The sequence below is a fragment of the Protopterus annectens genome, chromosome 2.part0 (genome assembly GCF_019279795.1).
Source record: "Protopterus annectens isolate FY-2018-M chromosome 2.part0, PAN1.0, whole genome shotgun sequence".
Lineage (NCBI taxonomy): Eukaryota > Metazoa > Chordata > Ceratodontiformes > Protopteridae > Protopterus > Protopterus annectens.
In genome coordinates this window covers 155,206,064-155,228,024 of record NC_056728.1, presented here as the reverse complement: position 1 = coordinate 155,228,024, position 21,961 = coordinate 155,206,064, and positions in this window count along the sequence as shown.

Genomic DNA, 21,961 nt, shown 5'->3' with positions numbered 1-21,961 from the left:
TCCTGGGGAGTGGCATATGCTAATTAGCCATGTACTCTCCCCCTAGGAATGCAGACATTGGTTAGCTGTGTAAGTTACCTTTGCTGCCTGTGTTAATAAACATGGACAAAAGCTTGATTTCACCATGTCATATTAGAAGTGCCTGGGGTTTAGCGGACAAGTAGTGATGGTATATTTGTGCATGCGTGTCTATGTGTGGCTGCATGAATAACTGCATGTAGAGGTATGAGTAGTTTAAGGTGTTTATGTGTATATATGTGTGTGTGTGTGTGTGTGTGTGTGTGTGTGTGTGTGTGTGTGTGTGTGTGTGTGTGTGTGTGTGGGTGTGTGCCTGCCTGAGGCAGGGTAGGTGTGTGTCTGTGTACATGCTTCAATGTGATCAGATGGGGGGGTTGTGAGTGTATATATGCATGAATGTGTGTGCTGGAGCTGTCACACCTCAACACTTCCCTAGGCTAATGAACAAATCCTACAATACTGGGGAGTGGAAAGGGGAACACTAGACACCAGGGATACTCTTCGTATTGCAACTTAAAAGTACTTAAAAATAGGATCACATTTTGCAGCATGAACGATGCGGGGTGGGGGAACACAAAACACCAGTAGTAACTGTTTACATTGTGTTTTAAATGCACTTACAAAAATACAAACACTGTACCTTCAGTACTGCTGCTGCACATAAGCACTTTTTTTTTTACAAGACATTTAGCTCTCTGCATCACCACTAAATGCCAGGGATAGTTCTTACATATCACCTAAATTACTGAAAATAAAATTAAATTCTTAAAAGTAAATAGTGAAGAAACTTTGAACTCTGCACCCTTGACATAGGGACCCATACCTCTTAACCTGCAGACATTGAAAATAGGTACAAAGGTCTTAGAAAAGTAGGTGCATTCAGACAAAATCTGGACATCTAATTAGCATAAAATTTGAATACCAAATAGCACATAATTCTTCCTGCTTCCATTAGGAATGTGGGATATTACTCAGAAACGTGCATACCTCTCAAACGTATGTCATTCCAAAGAATGTTTTTCATTTTGGGGTCTTAAAAAACCCATGTGCCTCGAAGTTCCACAATGAAGGAATCTGTCACACATTCAGATTAAGAAAATTTTAACTGAAATCTATGACAAATAATGCTGCATCATATTAATTCATCAAAAGAACGTTTTATAAGTGTAAAGTAGCACATTTATCCATGCTGTGAACTTCCTAGTTCAAGCTGTTAGTAGGTGTTCCACATTTTATCTATTTGTTCCACATTATGAGAGGTAGTGTTCCTCACTTTGGAGATGGAAGGTTAAGAGCTATGGAAACATGTTTAAAAATAATGGCAAAAATACATTATCAAAGAAGCAATGTAAAATCTGTAGACTTTAAAGAACTGTACTGCAAAATTATTACACACGGTCATTTATTTTTGCTTCTGAAAGAATGAAATGTAAGATATGAGCCTTCTTTCTTCAAATTATTGGTGCCATTAGTATGTTGGTTATGTAGTGTTTTTTTTTGTCTGAGTACAAGAGAGCTTCAAAAATTACATGTAATGTGGGGATTCAGAATATAGTGTGAAGGGGTAAATCAAGCCTAAAAAATAGGAATATACCTTCAAAAACAGGTATATTATGTGCAGGGATAAATCAGGCCCGGAAATAGGAACGTTCCCCCAAAACAGGAACTGGGAGCAGGAGCATTAACCTTCTACATTAGCTGAGAAGTCAGTGTAAGCGGGCATGATGTCTGGCGTTCTTCACTGATTTCAAGTGTCAGTAAGTTATGAGGGACAGGAAAGGTATAACACACAACAGCAGGAATGGCCTATAAAATCAGGGGCACATGGAAACAATGGGGTGTTTTGGGGCTGGGGGTTGGTACAGAGGTAGGATGTACATTAGATGACAACTGGGAACATTTTAATTGGACTCAGTGAAAATGTTAATAGAGCAATGCTTCTAGTGTTACAATTCACTTTACAAACATTAAGAAGAATGAAACTCTAATGGCTGACATTATTGACTGGCTCTAAGGATTTCTGATTTCTAACTGCAGGGAGAAAAATTAGAAGAGACATCAGAGATGTTCAGTCAAGTCATTCAATGACAGGTAAGAGGTGTGTGTGTGTTTCAGACTGAGAAAGAGAGACATAGTGAAAGGGGCATGCCTGTGCCAAAGTGATGCATGGGCCCCCAGTGGGAACTACCACAGAAAATTGCTGATTTGCACTAGCAGTAGTTATGGGTGATTTAGAGGCATGCAGAATAACTAGTAACAAAGTCTTTCTTCATTGAGGCTAACATGCCTCTGAATCGCATTTTCCTGCACTTTGGCAACAGTCCCTTTTGGCCATAGCTCTTACCACTAGAGGCGGAGTTCTTTTTTAATCCCCAGGATGATGTTTGCAGTACAAGTATATTTGATTTAGTTTTTACCTTACCTAAGTTTGAATATGGTAAATACTGCTGCAGGATGTAAGCAAGTTCTCAGAGCCAAATAATGCTGATAGATTAGTATTAAAACATCTGGTAGAGTAGATCATATATATTTATATATTTGTATGTGTTTAGGTACTATGCAACACATTACTGGGGTCAGCATGCTACTCTTAAGTGTTATTTCAGCCATAACTGTTCCTATGGAAGCAATACAATAATTACAATCTGTTTACATGCTGCTTTTACTGTTATCTGTGGTCATAGCTATACTGTTATGTGGCTGATACAGCCTTGGTCACAAGCCCATATCTACTCACTTTGACGCTTAGGTATGCCATTGTAATTTTTTAATGATTTAAATCACTGTTACAGCCCATAAAATGTGTTTACAACAGTCTTCGATTTGTACAGCGACACAGGAATGTAAGTTGGGAGAAGCAGTAAAAAGTACTTGTCAATTTCACTGTGACATTATTCTTTTTTTCCCTCCGCCTATTAATATAGTCTATTACCTCATAAGGTGCTGCGGTAGCATTGTCGCCTCACACTAAGACGTTGTCCTGTTCGATTCTCAGCTAGAGCGTTTTCTGTGTGGAGACATGCGTGAATGGGCGTACCTTCGTTGAAGGTTGTGCGTCAGAGCTGGCAACTCAGCACGTAAAAATCTACTGCCAATCATTAGTGGACCGGAGTTTCCGCTGTGGCGACCCTAACTGGGAAAAGCTGAAAGGCACAACAACAACCTCATAATACTTTTTAACATTTAGTAGTTTATGTCTGTCTAATAAAGAATTAATAGACACTAAATCATTGCATATGTTAGCATGATAAACATCTTGGCAACTTTTGAAATAAAATTAATAGCAGTTTACTAACAAACATAATAAAAAATAATAATTATAGGTTTTATTCCTTGTTTCCAAAGTTTTAGTCTGGGTTTCTGTAACACTTGAATGTGCTAATTTACTCATCGTGACATATTTCTCAGTGCTTATTTGTAAATAAATGTTATCTAAAGAGTAAGAAGTTGCAAGGTAGTTGCTTCATCAGTTTTACAGTCAGCATGGAGAATATCATAGGCTATCTTTTACTAAAATAACACATTAACAGAAATATACCATGAGAAATGTAACTGTGGTGTTTGTTTTCAGAAATGATTTAGTCAAGAACTTATGACATAATGTGCACCTTTCCAGTGCCTTTAATTAAGTCCCTTACTTCAGTTTGCAGTAAGCAACAATGGAATTCGATATATTACATTTCATGCTAGTAAACAATATAAACAGAGAAATAAATTAAGCGCTGAGAGAGGCTAGATTTTCTTTATCTAGTGTGTTTGACGATTGGTCTTAACCAGATTCTCCTGTCAATTATCAGTCAAGCAGTGATATCCTATTGGGGAAGTTTTCTTTACTGCTCTGTGCTTCCTGTGTCTCGGTCCTGTGGTGGGACAGTCAGAATGTGATGCAATGTTTACTGAAGAATGTTTAGCCATGAAGTGAAGTCCTACAGTTTTAGTGAGAGAAGGATGTTTGGAATCTAGCAAAAGGGATTAAGGGTATGGACTGGTAAAAAGCTTCATTCTGTAGTCCTAAGTTTGAATCCATCAGTCACTATTGGCCTATTGTATAACATTGGACAACCAGGCATTGCTTACAGGTCACCATGAAAAGCAAGACTTATGCCTAATGGATTTACTCAAGTAACAACTTAAGAAAAGTTAAGCATTTCCCTGTTCTACTTTTTCCTGTACTGCAGACAGTACTATCATATAAGCAGGAAGTATGCAGAGCATAGCAGCAATTTTGCAGCTGTCCCCTCACTCCAACTGCTGTGTAACTCTGTTGACTGCTCAGTTTTCTAAGAAGATATTGCTGTTTTAGGACCTAATTTCTCCCTCTAGCAAGTTCTGGATTTGTTTTAGAATTATTAGCAGACATTGTTGTGTGGCCATCTGTTGCAGCCAACACAAGTGTCTCTATTTATTCGAGCTCTGAGACTGCACAACTGTGATGAACAGGAGAAACTTTTTACCCCCCCCGCCCCACTGTTACTTGATCTTACTCTGAAACTCGGCCACTGTTACTTGATCTTACTCTGACACTGCCACTGTTACTCAATCTTAGTCAGATATGTGCCACTGTTACTTGATCTTACTCTGAAACTCTGCCACTGTTACTTGATTTTACTATGATACATGGCCACTGTTATTCAGTCTTACTCCGATACTCTGCCACTGTTAATCTTAGTCTAATACGCTGCCACTATTACTTGATCTTACTCTGAAACTCTGCCACTGTTACTTGATCTTACTTTAACACACTACCACTGTTATTCAGTCTTACTCTGATACTCTGCTACTGTTACTTGATCTTACTCTGAAACTCTGCCACTGTTACTTGATCTTACTCTAACACACTACCACTGTTATTCAGTCTTACTCTGATACTCTGCTACTGTTACTTGATCTTACTCTGAAACTCTGCCACTGTTACTCATTCTTACTCTGATATGTTGCCACTGTTACTTAATCTTATCCTGATGCACTGTGCTGTTTAGATTTCTATGACAGTCAACCAAAGCACATTATTTTTGTTATCAGTTTCCACAGTGTTTGACAACAAGTATGTCTTCCATATCCATATTGATAAAGGGATGTAAAAGTCTGAAAGAACTCGACACCTATACTCATTATTTGTGAAATGTATTCCTGAGAAACAACAGTAAAGTGAAGAATGTGGTGTTGCTTATATATACAGACAGACAGACAGACACAAAAACACACATACTCGCACACACTACATTTAATTGTTTATATCATGCATTCATTAATTAATATGAATTTATGATTCTTTAGGGATAGCCAGCCTTTGGAACTACAGTCCATTAAATAATTTGATTACAGAAATGAGACTGGGAATATGACAAATGCTCAGTGCTTTTTTTTTTTTTGGGAGGAGGGACAAAGTCTTTTGCTTTTCCCATGCATAGCATTGTTCCCCTTGTATTCTCAAATTTATAATCAACTCTGAACTCATTGTTGATTAGAAAAAGCAAATGGTCTGGCAAATTCCACTGATATGAACACTTTCTCTAACACTGATAACACCATTTTGATAACATGGTCTTTGCAATTTGTGCAACTCCTATGGATGTTTTTTCACCTGCTAATGACACTATCCTCAAGTCACTTTCTAGAAATGTCTAAACATCTATAATCAACATATCTGTGAGCCTATATTAAGTGCCACCCTACAGACGTTGTTATGGGTGTCAGGTGAGGAGAACACATAATAAAATTGGCTTTTATATTTGCCAGAACTCATTTACTAAATGCATTTATACCTAGTACGTGATTACTGTTGTGGGTGAAGGGGCTATCCTGTTGTAACTTGTAAATGTGAGTGGATTTCTTTTAGTATTGCTGGCTTATTGATAGACAACACTTCTGTTGCAAGTGTTGATGAAAGAACAGATGTAAGACAGGAGTAAACAGTGCTCAGTATTGTCTATCATTCATTATAAAATGCCTTGCTTTATTCATGTATGCAGCATCTGTTCAGCATAGGAAATTGAGTGATCTGAACATTGATGTAGTAAAAGTGCCTCATAATAACAATTTTAGTCAATGTCAAGTGCTCAGCAGTTGTTTAGTAGTGGCATGTACAGAAATATGTGGGCTCTATCTTGACACCAGTTACTTTGATTGGCATTTCAGTACTGATACTATAGAGCAACATAAAGGGGGTGCTGCATTACTAAGGTGCTGTCTTTCAGATGATAATCTGGAGTCAGGTCAGAATTGGCTGGTGGTAGCTCAGGTACACATTACATATGCAATAGGATGTATTGAAGAAAGAATAGTGGGATTCCCTGCTGACTTCATCATAGTAACCCAAGTCATTATGAATACCACGTTGGTCTCCTCTGCAGACTGGTTGTAGACCTACTGAGACTGACCTAGTCAGCAAAAACTGTAAATAAACAAAATAAAAATAACCTACTCTTTTAAAACATGTCTCATTACACAACAGCTTGCACTTGTTCTTTGATCTGGCATGTCAGAAGTTTTATCTGACTCAGTACTGATTCCTGGTTACCTGTTAGCATCCTAATTAATTAAAGTTCTGTCTACCTCTTGTCAGCACTCCTGCTTGATTTGTTTCTACCTCATAATCAAATTTGTGAAAATAATTAAAAACAGATTTTATTTAGCATTTATTTACGTATACTTGAACCCCCTGACCGGGAAAAAGCCGAAAGAAGAAGAAGAAGATTTAAGTATACTTGAAACCAGAAAATGCTCCTCGTTTTCACCATTTCAAGTAAACAGCTTCATAATATTACATGTGACAGAATGTAAAATGCACACCTACATTTGCCTCTCCGAGATAAAAGAAATGCTTAGCTTTCTGGAAAGTCATATGTTCCATTCATTTCAAGGCAGTAGGATGTCATTGTATATTAAATTTTCAAGATGTGTTGGACAAACTCCAGTATTAAGGATACGGATTACAGGAGGTGATGCAGTTTTAGGCAAAAACAAATATTTAAATAATACCATCTAGTGGCACTTCTCCATAATCCAGCAGAGTTTACCATCCAAAAATTGCATGCTAACATGCTTGGTTTATTCTGCATTTCAGTTACAGGAGATTAAAAGTCATTTGGTTGGTAGGTGCATTTTATAGTTGTGTAAAGAACAGACATATAATTAGGAATTCATTTATGATCTGTATTTCCCTATGGAAAGCTTTCTCAAGTAAGAATGGGTAGTGTACCAATGCACTTAGTGTGTAGTAAATGGAGACGTCTGACTGAAAATACCACCATGTTCTTGACATTTTTGATTGCCAGAACTTTTTAACCATAAAAAATGGAGGAGAATGTATATTCCAGACAATACATTCATGCAGATTTGTAGTATAAGCACTTGTTTCAAGTCTTTAAATTATTGAGATCACACAAAAAGGAAAAAACAAACAAACAAAAAAAACTGTCACATTCAGAGCTGGTAAGTGACTGATGTGTGCGATGTGTCAAGTCAGATATATCTGAAGAAGTACATTTAATACTCACCAGTGGGATTTCAAAATAGTACCTGATAATTGCATGAGGACCTATGCAGTAGTTTGAACTTGCCCAAATATAAGGCTAATATGATCAGGGATTGCCCTTGATTCAAGGAATATTAATCTTGAAGTTGATTACATTAAATTTAAGAGTATAGACAATGAAGAACCTACATGTGGTAATGTGGAGAAAGGAGTTTTCTTCCCACAGAAAAAAAATATTTCTCAGAAACTGTGTTATCTGCTCTTTGGTTAACATAGTTATTGTTGAAACCATATTTGATCTCCTCCCAGTGAGACATTAAAGACTTAAATGTAATGTAACTTTTATCCAAACACAAGCAAAGTACCTTTTGGTACTGTTTATAGTGCAACTTTTATGCTGAAAGTGGCTGGTATATAAGTACAGTAACTCCACCTCTGCCTTATTGCTTGATTTTACAGAGCACTAGTTGTTACAATTTTGGCAAAAATGTCAACAGCTAAACTACTTTTACAGACTTTGCTAACAGGAATGCCTTTTTTTAGAGTGGGCAGCCTCAGGGAGTTCCATTTTGTTGAAGTTTCTTGCATTTCACAGCATAAAATTACATCAGCAACAAAACTAAAGATTAGCTTTAACTGAAGACAAAAGACTAGCTTCAAGCAAAGGCTTCATCAATGTATAGCTCTACATTACACACACCTTTTTTATATACTCGTGATCTTGTGATGTCATATTAAATACATCAGCAACATTAGGTCAACAGAAGAAAATGTACAAGTCCATTCAAGAAATCAGATTCATAATCATCACAATCTACAATAGATCTACATTCTGTTATGCATGTAGAATTTAATTTTATTTAATTTTCCCACAGTAATAATAATCTATTATTCATTCAGTGTATTAAAGGACCATTGTGACAGAAACTATTTTTTTTTTATTTTGCCATGAAGTTCTACACAAACCAAAACTGACAGTAGCATGTTAACAACTTATTACTAAATTTATTTATTTTTTAATCCTTAGAGCCCTCATGGAAACAAACATGCTGATGTGATTTTGTTTTCTGTGAGGACAAAGCTGTTGAGATTATAATGCCACAGTCTGTACTGAAGAGCACAGTCCCATTGACATACACTTGAAGTAATGAGACATCCTGTCAAGTATGAGAATCCTCAGTACAAATGTCAGTGATATTTTTGCAGTAACTCTAACATGTTTATGTCTTACATATGTGTTAGACCACAAGTGAAAAGTCCTTACAAAAAGATTAAGAAATAACTTAGAAAGTGTATGATATTTGTCTCATCCTGTCTTGCTTCCTTGAGTTCGCCAGAGTGTTATATTTCCTGCTTGCAAAACTCAGTTAATTAATGAAGTTGCTGCTAATGGTTATCAAAGGGCTTAATAGTTTTATAGTCATGATGAAGGGAAATAATATAACTTTAGATGGCAGCACAAAGTCAAAAAAGGAAAAGAGGTACTTTTTTGTATGTTACCCTTGGCAAAAGACTTTTAGATATGATAGGCAAAATGATGCAAGAGCAAGTGAGATGGATTCCTAAGAAAAATGAAATTATATTTCCCCAACATGGGTGTGTGATGACTGAGCGTAGTCTAAAAAATGCCACGTGTTGTGTGGGGGGGGATTTTTTTATATTAGTTTGACATAGAATAACATTACAAGCACTGTTTTTCTGCATGACTGCTATGAAAACTACATTTTGTAGTAACAAATGCAGCTGCAAGTGTGTTATCATCTTCAAGCCATGATCATTGCACCAGAGTTAACAATGAAAGTATGAGTGCTAATAAACCAAGCCAAGTATATCTTGGTATCATGTAAATTTATGTTTGGGTAATGTTAATCTTTACAGTAAGAGAGACAATAGTGTAAGAACTCAGTTCCTATAAATGTGCTTGTTGTTATAAGCAATACTTTGTCAAAAAAAATGAAAACGGTGTAATTCCTCCTTATGTTAGTATAAAATGCAATATTTCTTAGAGAATTTCAGCCATATTTCTAACAGTAACATAGGTGACTTAGAAGAATTAATGTAATATTCTCTGGCTAAATTGAAGAGGAAACTAACTTATAATAATCAGCTTATAATTGGTCAGAATGTATTTACATATTCAAATTAGACCTACAAAATATTTACTTTTAGCTAATTTTATTTTTAATAGTGACATCAAATGTTTTACTATAGACTGGGGATAAAAGTGATACAAAAACAGCAATGTTAAATATGTACGACATTAACATTTCAACTGTGATACATAAGGATTCTGGTACGCTCCTTCTACAAGCAAAAATATGGATATCAAGTAACTGCTTAGATAATAAATTGGTGTCATAGAAAACAAATCAAGCTCCTTCTGTAACATCCATATCAGGAATGATTAGAAGTTAGTGTGTTGTACTTGCCAGTTGAGAAATGCCTTTAACAGATGTAACAGGTTTAGATATTCTAAAACTAAAAGAGCCATAAGATTGAGAAAGCACATGCTAAGTGAGAATGTGGAGTTTACAGTTAGTATAAATTCCTTAAGACAGGAGAAGTATAATTGTCAAGGAGCATAAAGGACAAATTTTGATATTATGAGATTCCGTGAATAAAACTATATGAATAAACTTTCAGTCCACAAAGAAGGGGATCTTAACTGCTTGTGATCTTGATGGCACATATATCTGTGGTTAAGTTGGTTGAAACTCTGGAATGTCGACATCTGTTTGGTTGACAAAGCAGATGATTGACAGGTGTCGAGACTGACAGGGTTGGAGAATATGCCCCTTACCTGGGGACTATATAATCTTGGAGTAAGGATATATAATTAGCAGGAGGTGTGGGGGCACAGGGTGGGCTTGTCCCCACAGAAAAAAAAAATATATTTTTTATTTTCAAATTTTCATTTGTATGCAGTGAGGATTTTCCTCATGTCTGCATTATGGACTGCTGATGTTTGCATTGTCAATAATGTCGATATTCAGGTGTGTCAATCAATGTAGGTACACCGATACACGCACACACACACACACACACACACACACACATATATATATATATATATATATATATATATATATATAAACATATATCGATAGATATAGTGATAATTTTCAAAGAGATGGACTGTTGACATCACTAGCATAGACACATTAACATTGACAGACTTCTACTCATGCACTGAGGTTATTCCCTGAAACATGCAAATTTTAAAACAGCAAACTGCACAGTGACTGTTTCCCTCACACACCCTGGTAATTATTTATTCCAACTCTGAGATCACGCAATCCCTGGAGAAGTGGTATATTCTCCAACCTCATGGACTGTCAGTCTTTCACTCCTGTTGACCATCTACACAAACACATTATATATATATATATATATATATATATATATATATATATATATATATATATATACTTTAAATGTGGTTGTTTGGGTCAAAGAATGAAACACTATATAATTATTGCAATTGTTACAATTGCTTAATTGTACGGATATGTGAATCTATAGGGTATTTAAATATTGTGTACAGACTGCCCTTTTTCGTGTAAGAGCTTTTTCTCTGATCAGTATTCAATAGTCTGTGCTTTAAACATCTTCTGCTATTTTATATCAGTCATTCAGAATGTATGTGACTGCTGGTCTACACATGTTAGTATAAGATGCATGAAAAGCATAATCAGCTACGGAAAATGAAAAAGCATGACGTAAGCGATCAAACAGGTCGATAATAAGCAGCATTAAAGAACTCAAAAAGGGTCTGAAAGTGTTCTGCGAAAGAGTCTGTGCATGTCATGGGGCATCTCCCTAAAATACAGATAATCACAGCCCTCATTGTCATTACCCCCTTTTTGTCCATTTTCTACATGGGGGTGGGGTGTCATATTAACTTCTGCAATCTCTCTTTCTCTGTTCACTGCCATTGTCCTACCTTCTTTGACGGTCATGCCTGACTGTCACAGCTCTTCTCTTATACAATCCATCAATCTCTTGGCTGGACACTTTCATTTCTTCTTGCCTTCTTCCTGTCTCTTCCGTATTTTCTTCACCAGATTTTCTTCTTTCCTGCACATGTGCCCAAACCACTGTAATCTATTCTCTTTCACTTTCTCTGTATTTGGAGCTGGTAGGGCTTCTGCTCTCATTTCTTCATCTGTCCCACTGTGTTCATTGTACCACCCATCTCTGGTATTTCATCTCCATCACCTCTAGCTTCCTCAGCTGCCCTGCCTTTACTGCCCGGGTTTCTGTACCATACAGTAGTACTGCACATTCTTCTGTCACACTCCTCTCCTGACCCTCTGTGCCATTATGCTACTGTAGTAGAGAATCCTGCCGATCAGTAGCATGAAATGATTTAAGAGCAGAGGACTTGAGCCTAAATCTAGGAATCATTTTAAGGTCTTAGAAACAAGACTTTAAAAACAGTAAAAGATGGATGTAAACATTCATGGTAAAGAAATGCTAGTTGTATGAAAGCTTACATGCATGCATTTATTGTATGTATCTTATCTATGGAATCACAGTAAAATTGTTTCTAACTATATTGAGTCATTTTTGATATTTAAAAAAAAAACACATATTCTGTGTTGCTACCATTGTTTTATTTCTGTTGTTAATCATTTAATTCTGGAGAATCACCAGCAGCCCTTAGGTGCCTGAATGATTTGCCCATAAATTCTCATAGGGCACCAAAAGCTCTTTTATGCATCAAGTTCCCTTGTCATATATGGCTTTAATACCATCACAAGAACTTTAAAAGTGATTTAGTTCTTGACAAATGAATCTGAGTGAAAAAGGAAAAATAGGAGTGACGCAACTTTAATTAGAGGCTTCTGTAGGGAGCATCACTGACAGATTTTATAGTTGCTTCAACATATTATTGTTTGAAAGCCCCACATAAAGATCATTATAACATTCGGATGAGAAATAAGCAAAATATATGTGAACAGTTATGTCCCCTGTTTAAATAAAGTGCTTAATATGGGTGTTATTTTCCAGTCAGTGAAAGTAAGACTGGATGACAGATGACAACAGTCAGTTATTGAGGGTATTAGTCACCTTTGTTACAAACTCCAAGCTGTGGTTTGCATAAGTAAAAGGGGGAACAGTCAGAAACACTACTTCTCAACTAATCTACGCAATAATTCTGGGTAAAGCTGAAGATGGGGGGGGACTAAAGGCACCAAATCAGGAACAATTTAAATGTTACACTTATTCACTTAAAAAGTTAAGAGGACAGCTTTGTATCAGTGTCCACTTTCAGGACATTAAGAACTATGAAAAATGAATGGCTGACATTATTGACTTGGGGGGGACTAAAGGCCCCAAACCAGGAACAATTTAAATGTTACTCTTATTCACTTAAAAAGTTAAGAGCACAGCTTTGTATAAGTGTCCACTTTCAGGACATTAAGAACTATGAAAAATGAATGGCTGACATTATTGACTGACTGTAATCCTTGATAATTTACCAGAAAGTCAAAGGTTTAATGAGAAACAGGAAACCAGTGTGAGGTAAAATCAGGGACATCAGCGATATCTTGCAGAAATCAAGGACAGCTGGGAGGTATGACTGGAGCTGAGGTAGGTTTTAAAACCACTATTAAGACTGTGGAATAGTATACCAACTTATAGACTACTGCCTTGTCTTGCCCCCCCTAAACATACATTAATCATTTGGGCATAATTGTCTTGTTGGTTGACTCACTTGTGCACTTTTAATTCATTTATTCATTTGTAGCTGGGGAAGTCTGTGCCCTTTTGCTGGGCAAATTGCTATTCCATTAAATTAGTATACATATTGCAAGTTTGGTTGCTTTCATGTATGGTCTAATAGGAAGATTTTTTTTAATTAGGAGAATTACATGCTTTTTTGGAAGGACCACACTACTCAGATACCCGATTGTCGTGTTGCAAGTGATGTTATCTACTGAATGATAAGAGGCAAAATGCTGAGTTCACAAGCTTTTGCATACACTTTAGTAGTACATGCCGTACTCCCAAGATTCATGGTAAATGTACTTTTTGCAAGCATTCTTATTTTAGGTTTAACTCTGCTGTCTTAGTATTTTTGCTACAGATTGTTCAAAAAGAAAAAGGTCCAAAGATCACATATACTTAATGGGATCTGGAATCTAAATTCATATAATACAGAAATGCACTTGCATCACTCTGTTGCTATGGCAACAGAGGATCTCAAAAAAGCAAATATGGTATTAACTTTCTTTGTTTATAGTAGACACAAAGTGGGTAAATAGTCTTGCTACTTTCTCATTTCATTGTCTTTACAGCAAACAAGCACAAGGTTTATTTTTATGTGAAGATCCATGGTAGCAGTTAATAGTTAAGTGGTGACTACCTGACTGTTATCAGTGCATTTTTATTGAGCTCACCATACCTCCTATACCTGTACTCCACTCCTGCAGTAACAGACCACTCAAACACAAACTTACCTGTACTTTGCTTCTGCTCACTGGCAGGCAAGTGTACACACACACACACACACACACACACACACACACACACACACACACACACACACACACACACACACACACACACACACACACACAGATTTACCTGAAATTTGCACCTGCTCACTGCAGGTAAGCATAGAGACACACACATACATTGTCACACACATACACACATGCATGTGCGCAGGCATAGTACTTTGGATTTACCTGTAGTTCTGCAGTCTCACACACACATACATGCACTCACACACACACACACACACACACACACACACACACACACACACACACACACACACACACACACACACACACACACACACACACACACACACACACATGCACATTGCATTTACCTAAACTTTAAATATACAGTGACAGACACGTGTGTGGGGGGAGGGGAGGGGTTTGTACATGTATTTGTGTATCTATGACACACACACACACACACACACACACACACACACACACACACACACACACACACACACACACACACACACACACACACACACACACACACACACACACACACACACACACACACTCAACGTGAATACTTTCTGCCTTTACGTAATGGCTACCTACCCTGTCTGGAGTAATGGTACTAGTTTTACTGGCTTTATAACATATGCCAAACTGTTCTGTGATATTTGTCCTATAAATGAACAGAAAGTTCTCATCTGGATGCATGTTACTGCTTCAACAGAATACCTTTTGCAGTACTACAGGAAATGGAATTGAATTATTACATAGGCAGTATTGTAAGTTTATCTTCCTGCTTGAACTTTTGGTCATTATGTTACTCAAGTGTTCATTACAGTGAACACAGGAAAGCTAATGTTTATGGTAATATGTGCCAAATTGTAATGTAGATTGAATTTGTCACATTTTCCTCCATCGATACACAGAGCCTTTCATCTTGCCTTTTCTTAATTCTGTTCAGTTCCTTACCAGGATAATTTTCTGTTGCTGTTACCTTTCTTCAAGTAAGGTTTCATTTGTTATAAACTGTATAGCAACATTTGATTTTAAAGCTGGTCTTAAATGCTTTTACATGTGTGTGCTGGACCAATGACAGTGGACTTCTTTTTTTGGCAGCAGACTTGGTGACCAGAATTTCAGAATGTCAGTTAGAGAATCAGAAGGTCATCTGCTATGGATTTAGACTGCATAAGGAGCAAGACATTATTTATTTAAAAGTATTTAAATGTTTTAACCTAAGCATTTTCCATAAAAAACATGGACTTTGTTATATAGCATTTCATCCCAAAGTGGTTAGAGACAAACAATAGTAAACTGGCACTCAGGAGACTAATTGTGTAGCACCAGCAGCCTTTATGATCTCCGCTGCTGCTTTCCTGCCTGGAGGTCAGATGCATTTGCTTTATGGGAAGGGGGATGGTGGCCAGGGGACAGTAAAATTTATCTACACTTTCTGAAACATGTCTGCACTTCTTTTACTTTACCTGAACAGCTGATAACCAGCATCAGGATGCATAGAAATGACCTTGCCTTAATGCCTCACCCAAAGGACAGCACATTCCATGAATGCAGCACTCTGTTGTGCTGTTTTCTTATGGTGCATCTCATGTTGGTTTTAAATCCTGACACAGGATTAGATCCCATAACCTTCTGATTCAGGAGTAGATACGATACCACACTGTCATCAGTGACTGCCCTCCTTCCTTGCAGTAGACAGGGAGGAGGAAGAAGGTTAACATTTAATGCAGGGTACCACTAAAAGAGATTGTAAACATGTAAAGTGTCTCAGTGACGGCAGATACTGATATTGACATCTAATTTTATATTCCCTTTTCTTTCTGTTGGCAAGTGTTAGGGCATTAACTGATTGGTCATTACTGCTTTTTCATTCCTTTACTCTCAGGGTGATGGTTGTCTGTTGGAACCTCTTGAGGCAATCGTATTATTGTAACAGGCCATTTGTATTCTCCCCTTGCCCCAGAAATCACAGATCTTATACTGGTGTCAATGGTGTCATTTGCCTACATGCCTATTTCTGCTGTGGGGTATCATAATGGCAAGCAATCCTTGTTTGTCATCAGTTCCACATACACAGCCTCAGGGGGTGTTGTAGTTATTGGCAAAAAGCAAATGGCCTTTGGCTGCCCACATTCATCCTTACCTCCTCACTGATCCCATGGCACCTGAGCTGTTGGTTACTCTCAAATCACCTGTGTCATAGTGAATGCTTTGGCTCAACCTGGCTTCAAATACTGGTGTCCTTGTTATAAGTTGCTACCCGAATCCGTTCCTCTGTCTAGTCATGGTACTTATCTATTGTTTTAATTGTCTTGTTGGTAATGCTAGTTCCCACGGATGTTGAAAAAGATCTTTTGTTAAAGTATCAGTGAAGCATTGTTGATCGTGTAAATCCATTAAACCATGTTATTAGACATGTGGGAAAAAGGAAATGTATAAAATTAATTTAGGTTTTAGAAATCAAGTATGCTAATCAGTGAGGTAGTTGGAAATGGAATGTTATATAACTGTCCATACTAGAGTGGAAGTTTTTCAAGATACAAAATAACAGAAGAATGTTGAAAATAAAAATGTAAGGAATCACTTCAGTAAAGGGAAGAACTGAAAGAAAGGAAAACAGTATGAAATAAGTAAGTCATTAAGTGGATTGGATAAGGGGAAAAAAAAAAAAAGAAACGTGCAAGAAGTAAAATTCTAAATCACAGCCAGTCCAAGTTTAAGACTATTTTAGATTAAAGATGTTTGGTTATTATCTTTGAGCTCTCTAGTACTTCATAGTACATAAGTTCTTCGGAGGACACTGCTGACCAAGCTATACTGAGCATTAAACATATATGGTCTAGAGGCAGTGGAAATTCTAGGTTTATAGATTAGGTTCATAGGTAATTACTACACACACAGTCTAGTAAACCATTGTGGAGCCTAGCCCAATTTCTCAGTTACCCCAAAGCACTGCAACTTGCTCAAGTTCACACAGTAGGAGAATTAAGGCTGAGGGAATCAAACCCTGGAACATAGGATGCAGCTCATAGCCTTAATCATCTGCACTAGCTGCTTAAATGGTCACTACTGAGCTGTAGTCGACTAGAAGCCATCTAGTTTGTTGAGGATATAGATATGTTCCTACTTCTGCATGTACTATGCTATCCATTTTCTATCAACTACATGTCTGACTTGCATGTTACTAGAACAATGTAATCTATAAGGTAAGGAAATGACAGAAGGAATCCTTACACTGGCACTCCAGGGAGCATTTTTTTCTTTGAGAGTCATGAGTGTACCTGATATAAACTGTAGCATCTTTAATTTCAGCTATTCCAGGAACTGAGTAATCCTTGATGGTATAAATAAGATAGCCTAGGCAGCTTATACTGCCTCTACATACAAATGGAGCAGAGTAAAGGGTTTCAGAACTCTAGCTAAGTAGTCAGCAGTGATTACAGAACTATATTTTTCATTATACATTTCTGTTCACCAGTCTTACACACTTTAATAATGCTTTACTTGGGATGAGCTATTTCTGTATGGCTGTAGCATATACAACTTTAGCTGAAGCGTGGGTGTGATGTGATAACAGAATGGTATGAGTCAGTACCATCACTAGCTGAAATGTGGGTGTGATTACAGAATGGTATGAGTCAGGGTAATCTACAAGTGTAGTACCTCGCACTTAGTTCTGCGCAGCTTTGGGTGTGCCGTCATTGATTGGCATGCCAAATGGGCAGGGATATGGAGGAAGACTGGCAGGCATGCTAATTCGCATGTCAGTTTGTGTAAACTGCTAAATATTCAGGCACTCAGCGAACTGCATCATCTGATAAATTCTTACTTTTTCTCCTTTTTCAGGGGGACAAGCCCCCCTCCACCCCCACACCCCCCGCTGCCTTGCAAGCACCACTCCTTAAAGCCGTTAAAATGTAGCAGTATAGTTTCGAGAAATGGTGTGAACTCTGCCCGACTGACTGACTGAAAGGTGATTTACTGCACGCATTTTAGTTTTAATATCCCTGATAAAACATTTCATTTTTAGTACTGAATGAAGATTTATGTCCCTAATACAACATTACATTAATGTCATTTGAGGTGCTATCGGCACAGATGCTGAATATTAATTACATTCCAGTCTGCACACTGTTGAATAATCATACTGCTACTGCCTCCACAGGGCTGGAGGCATGTTTGGGGCGGGTTTTGCTACTGCACATCCTTGTAGATTACCTGAGTCAGTACCATCACTAGTTGAAATGTGGGTGTGATCACAGAATGGTATGAGTTAATCCCATCACTAGCTGAAATGTGGGTATGATCACAGAATAGTATGAGTCAATACCACCACTAGCTGAAATGAGGGTGTGATAACAGAATAGTATGAGTCAATGCCATCACAGACAAGTAACATGTCTCTATTTGTTGTTTATCAGCCAATCAAAAAGAAATTTAAATGATGTGCTGTTGTTATCAACAATCAAAGGAGAGGAGAGATTTAAGGAAGTGTAAGGATGCATAGAAAATAGAAAACGGGATGGTACCATATGAAGCTTGGGGGGGGGGTAAGTAGAAATATCAGTAAAAACTGAAACTGCTAAAAACAACAAACAGTGCTAAGAATAGTTTTTTATTTATTTATTTTTATTAGATCATAAAAGAGGTCAGGAAAAACATGGGTAGAGTAATGAAATTTAACACTAGAGATGGAAATTTGCACAGAACATAACAGGGAAAAGGTTTATACGCTGAAGGCATATTTCTACTCAGGCAAAGGTAAATGCTGTGCCAGTAGGAACACCAGTGAATGGAAATGCTAACTTAAAGGGACAAGATGGTGCAAAGTTATACATCGAGGACATTTTCATGAAGTAACTTGTAAGACTAAAGGGGGTCTAAGGCACTGCATCACACAGGATTGACTGCGTGGTTTTAAGTTACCTAAGAGGAGATCTATGATAGTCACATAAAACACATTAAATTATGAAATAAAGGGGTGAGTCATCTGGGCAGGAGCCATGAAGTAATGATTCTACACCACAGAAGTGATGTGCTGCAGATGAAGAAACTATAAAATGGTTAGTTGAACCTCTTTGAAGTAAAAGCTTTACAAATTTGTATTGCATTATGTCCATTGCTTTGACAGCCATGCTTTCCAAAGAATTACAGATTAAAATACAAGCATATTTAAATAACAGCGATGTGCCATTAAAATCACTAAAACTGTCATCTAGTTAACTAATGAGAACCTTCTAATTAAAATCTTCATTTAGCCCAAATGGGCTTAAATTATATAACTTTAGAATTAACTTTATTTCATTTTTAAGCAGACATCCTCCTTAATAATTATTTAGTCTAATACACGAGTTCTTAATAGATTAACATTAAAATTATGCATTTTAGTCACATGTTCAGCTACTGAATTTTACCTTCTATTAGATTTAGCTCGTTTGTCATCATGGTGAAGTTTGTTATTACTATTTATTTTTTCTTGTGTTTTAGATCAGGAATAGTTTACCGACTCGTTATCAGCCATGTTCTTGCAACACAAGGCAATGTTGCTTACAGAAAGATGTGAAACCACACTACAACAAAAAGCAAAAGTTTACATAGTGAAAATTGTACAGATAACACAGCTTAATTTGTAAAAGCAAGCACCAAGTTACGTTATAGCAAAAGGCTTTATTAGTTGCATTAGAATTATTACAAATACCACAGACCATATCAAGATATGATCTACACTTTTAGTGACACTTCAAAGATAATCACACTGGATGGTGAAAGGCATGAAGGTTGACAGATGAATTAATATGTGGCAGGCTATTTGACGTGTCTTACTCTCGTCATAAAGTTTGTGGCTTAAAAACAAGCTATGTATGAGGGTAGTAGCAGAGTCTGAAAAGAAAAGAATACAAGTAAAGAGAACAGTCTGATGTTAATTAGAATGTTAATGAAGGGGACAGAAGGTGGACATACACACATGAGGGGAAGTTTTACTTTAGAAGCAAGGAAAGAAGGAAGCAACCATATAAATAACTGGAGGTGATAGAAAGGAAGGACCTTATGTTGCTGTTATGTCTTTCGGCTTTTCCCGGTTAGGGGTCACCACAGCGGAACTCTGGTCCGCTAATGATTGGCAGTAGATTTTTACGTGCCGAATTGCCAGCTCTGACACACAACCTTCAACGAAGGTACGCCCATTCACACATGTCTCCACACAGAAGATGCTCTAGCTGAGAATCGAACAGGACAACATCTTAGTGTGAGGCGACAACGCTACCGCAGCACCACCACCGCAGTCTAAAGGAAGGACCTTATGCATGCATGAAATTTTAATGGAAGCATCATGTGGGACAAATTGTACAAATCTGCAAACTTCTTTGTTTGATACAAGAAAACTGCAGTGCTGCTCTGGAAATGGTTTACCTGGACTTTATCAGGGCATTTCCAATTGTGCATTGCAAAGAATTAATACTGATTTTAGAGAACGTTCAAGTAGGTAGAAACCTTGAGAAAGGCTGTTTTGGCGGCTGAAAAAAAAGAAAGAAAACAGGGCACATTTCATTATATTAATAAGTGAAGCACTGATGGTCATGTGTGTGTGTGCATGTGCATGTATGCGTCCTTTGAGGGATCGGTATCCCATACTGAGTTGTTTCACAGCTAACACCAGCTGCTTTGAAGGACATGGACTGGGACAAGCAGAGGCACTACACAATCATGCATTGAATAAAGTGGGCATTGAAAACTGAAAAACTGAATGAACGAATAAAAGCTGATTTCATCAATGGTCACCTAGTAGGACATTTGACCATCTTTGTTCACTGTTCTGGAGTTTGGAATTCCCAGGACTCAATTACAAGTTAGAAAGCCTAAGGTCAGACTTTTAACAAAAGCACCTTTGAAGATGGAATGAAAAACACATTGGCGGAGCTAATTCCAAAGAATAAACAAAGAAATACAGCAGTATTTTTGCCCCACACATCTACATCTCTAAATACACTAATTCCAACATTACACAATGGTGGGGGTAAAGAGAAATCCTTTACCCCAAGAGTTCAACACTCACATTGTTTAACACTGTAACTGATGCTGTCAGTTCCTTTTCTAATGAAACGAGTTTCATACAAATGAATGGATCTGCACAAGGAGACTTATTTATTCCCACATTGTGGTCATAGTAGCAGAAGGAATCAAGCCTAGCCCTACAGGATGTATCATACCTAGAGGGGGTTATCCTTTCAATAAGACAACATCCTCCTATTTCTGTTAAGAGGCATATCACCTTTGATCACTTTTACATCTTCTAGGTAAGCTGGCAAGCAACTTCTATGCCCTAAGTGGAACACAAGGAACAAAACAGTCTATATGTGGCTCTAGACAAAGTAATTAAAAAACACAGAATACAACTTCAAGCACCAACATCAAAGATACATTTTTCTACCATTCAAAGAAAAGCATAAAATACAAGCAGAATTGTAACTGTAAACAATGCACCATTATTCATATAAAGGCTGTCATAACATTTTTATCTCCTAACCTTAAACTAAACCATAAGTCTGAATTTAACACCAGCAGCTCAGATTCAAACTCTGACAGCAAAATCACTTATTTCTTCAAGTACTACAGAAAGACGTGACTAATTAGGGTTTCATGCAGAGTGATGTCTGTATTAGATCAGATGGTCTGTTTGAAATGACTTTCAACAACACTGTCATTGATCATCTTTCTCAGTGGAGAAAAACTTCTGGATACATACATCTCAAACTAAGACCGATAAATCTTGACAAAGCCATATATAATGGGGTAAAAAGGCCCAAAAATAGGAAAAAAGTTTTAAATGTTGCTCTTACAAACATAGGGAGTTAATAGAATAGCAGATTTTGCATTAGCATGAATTTTCTGAAGAGTATGTAACTCAAATGTCTGCCATTATTGTATGACTTCAATCCTCAACGATTTGCCAGTAAACCAAAATTTTATGAGG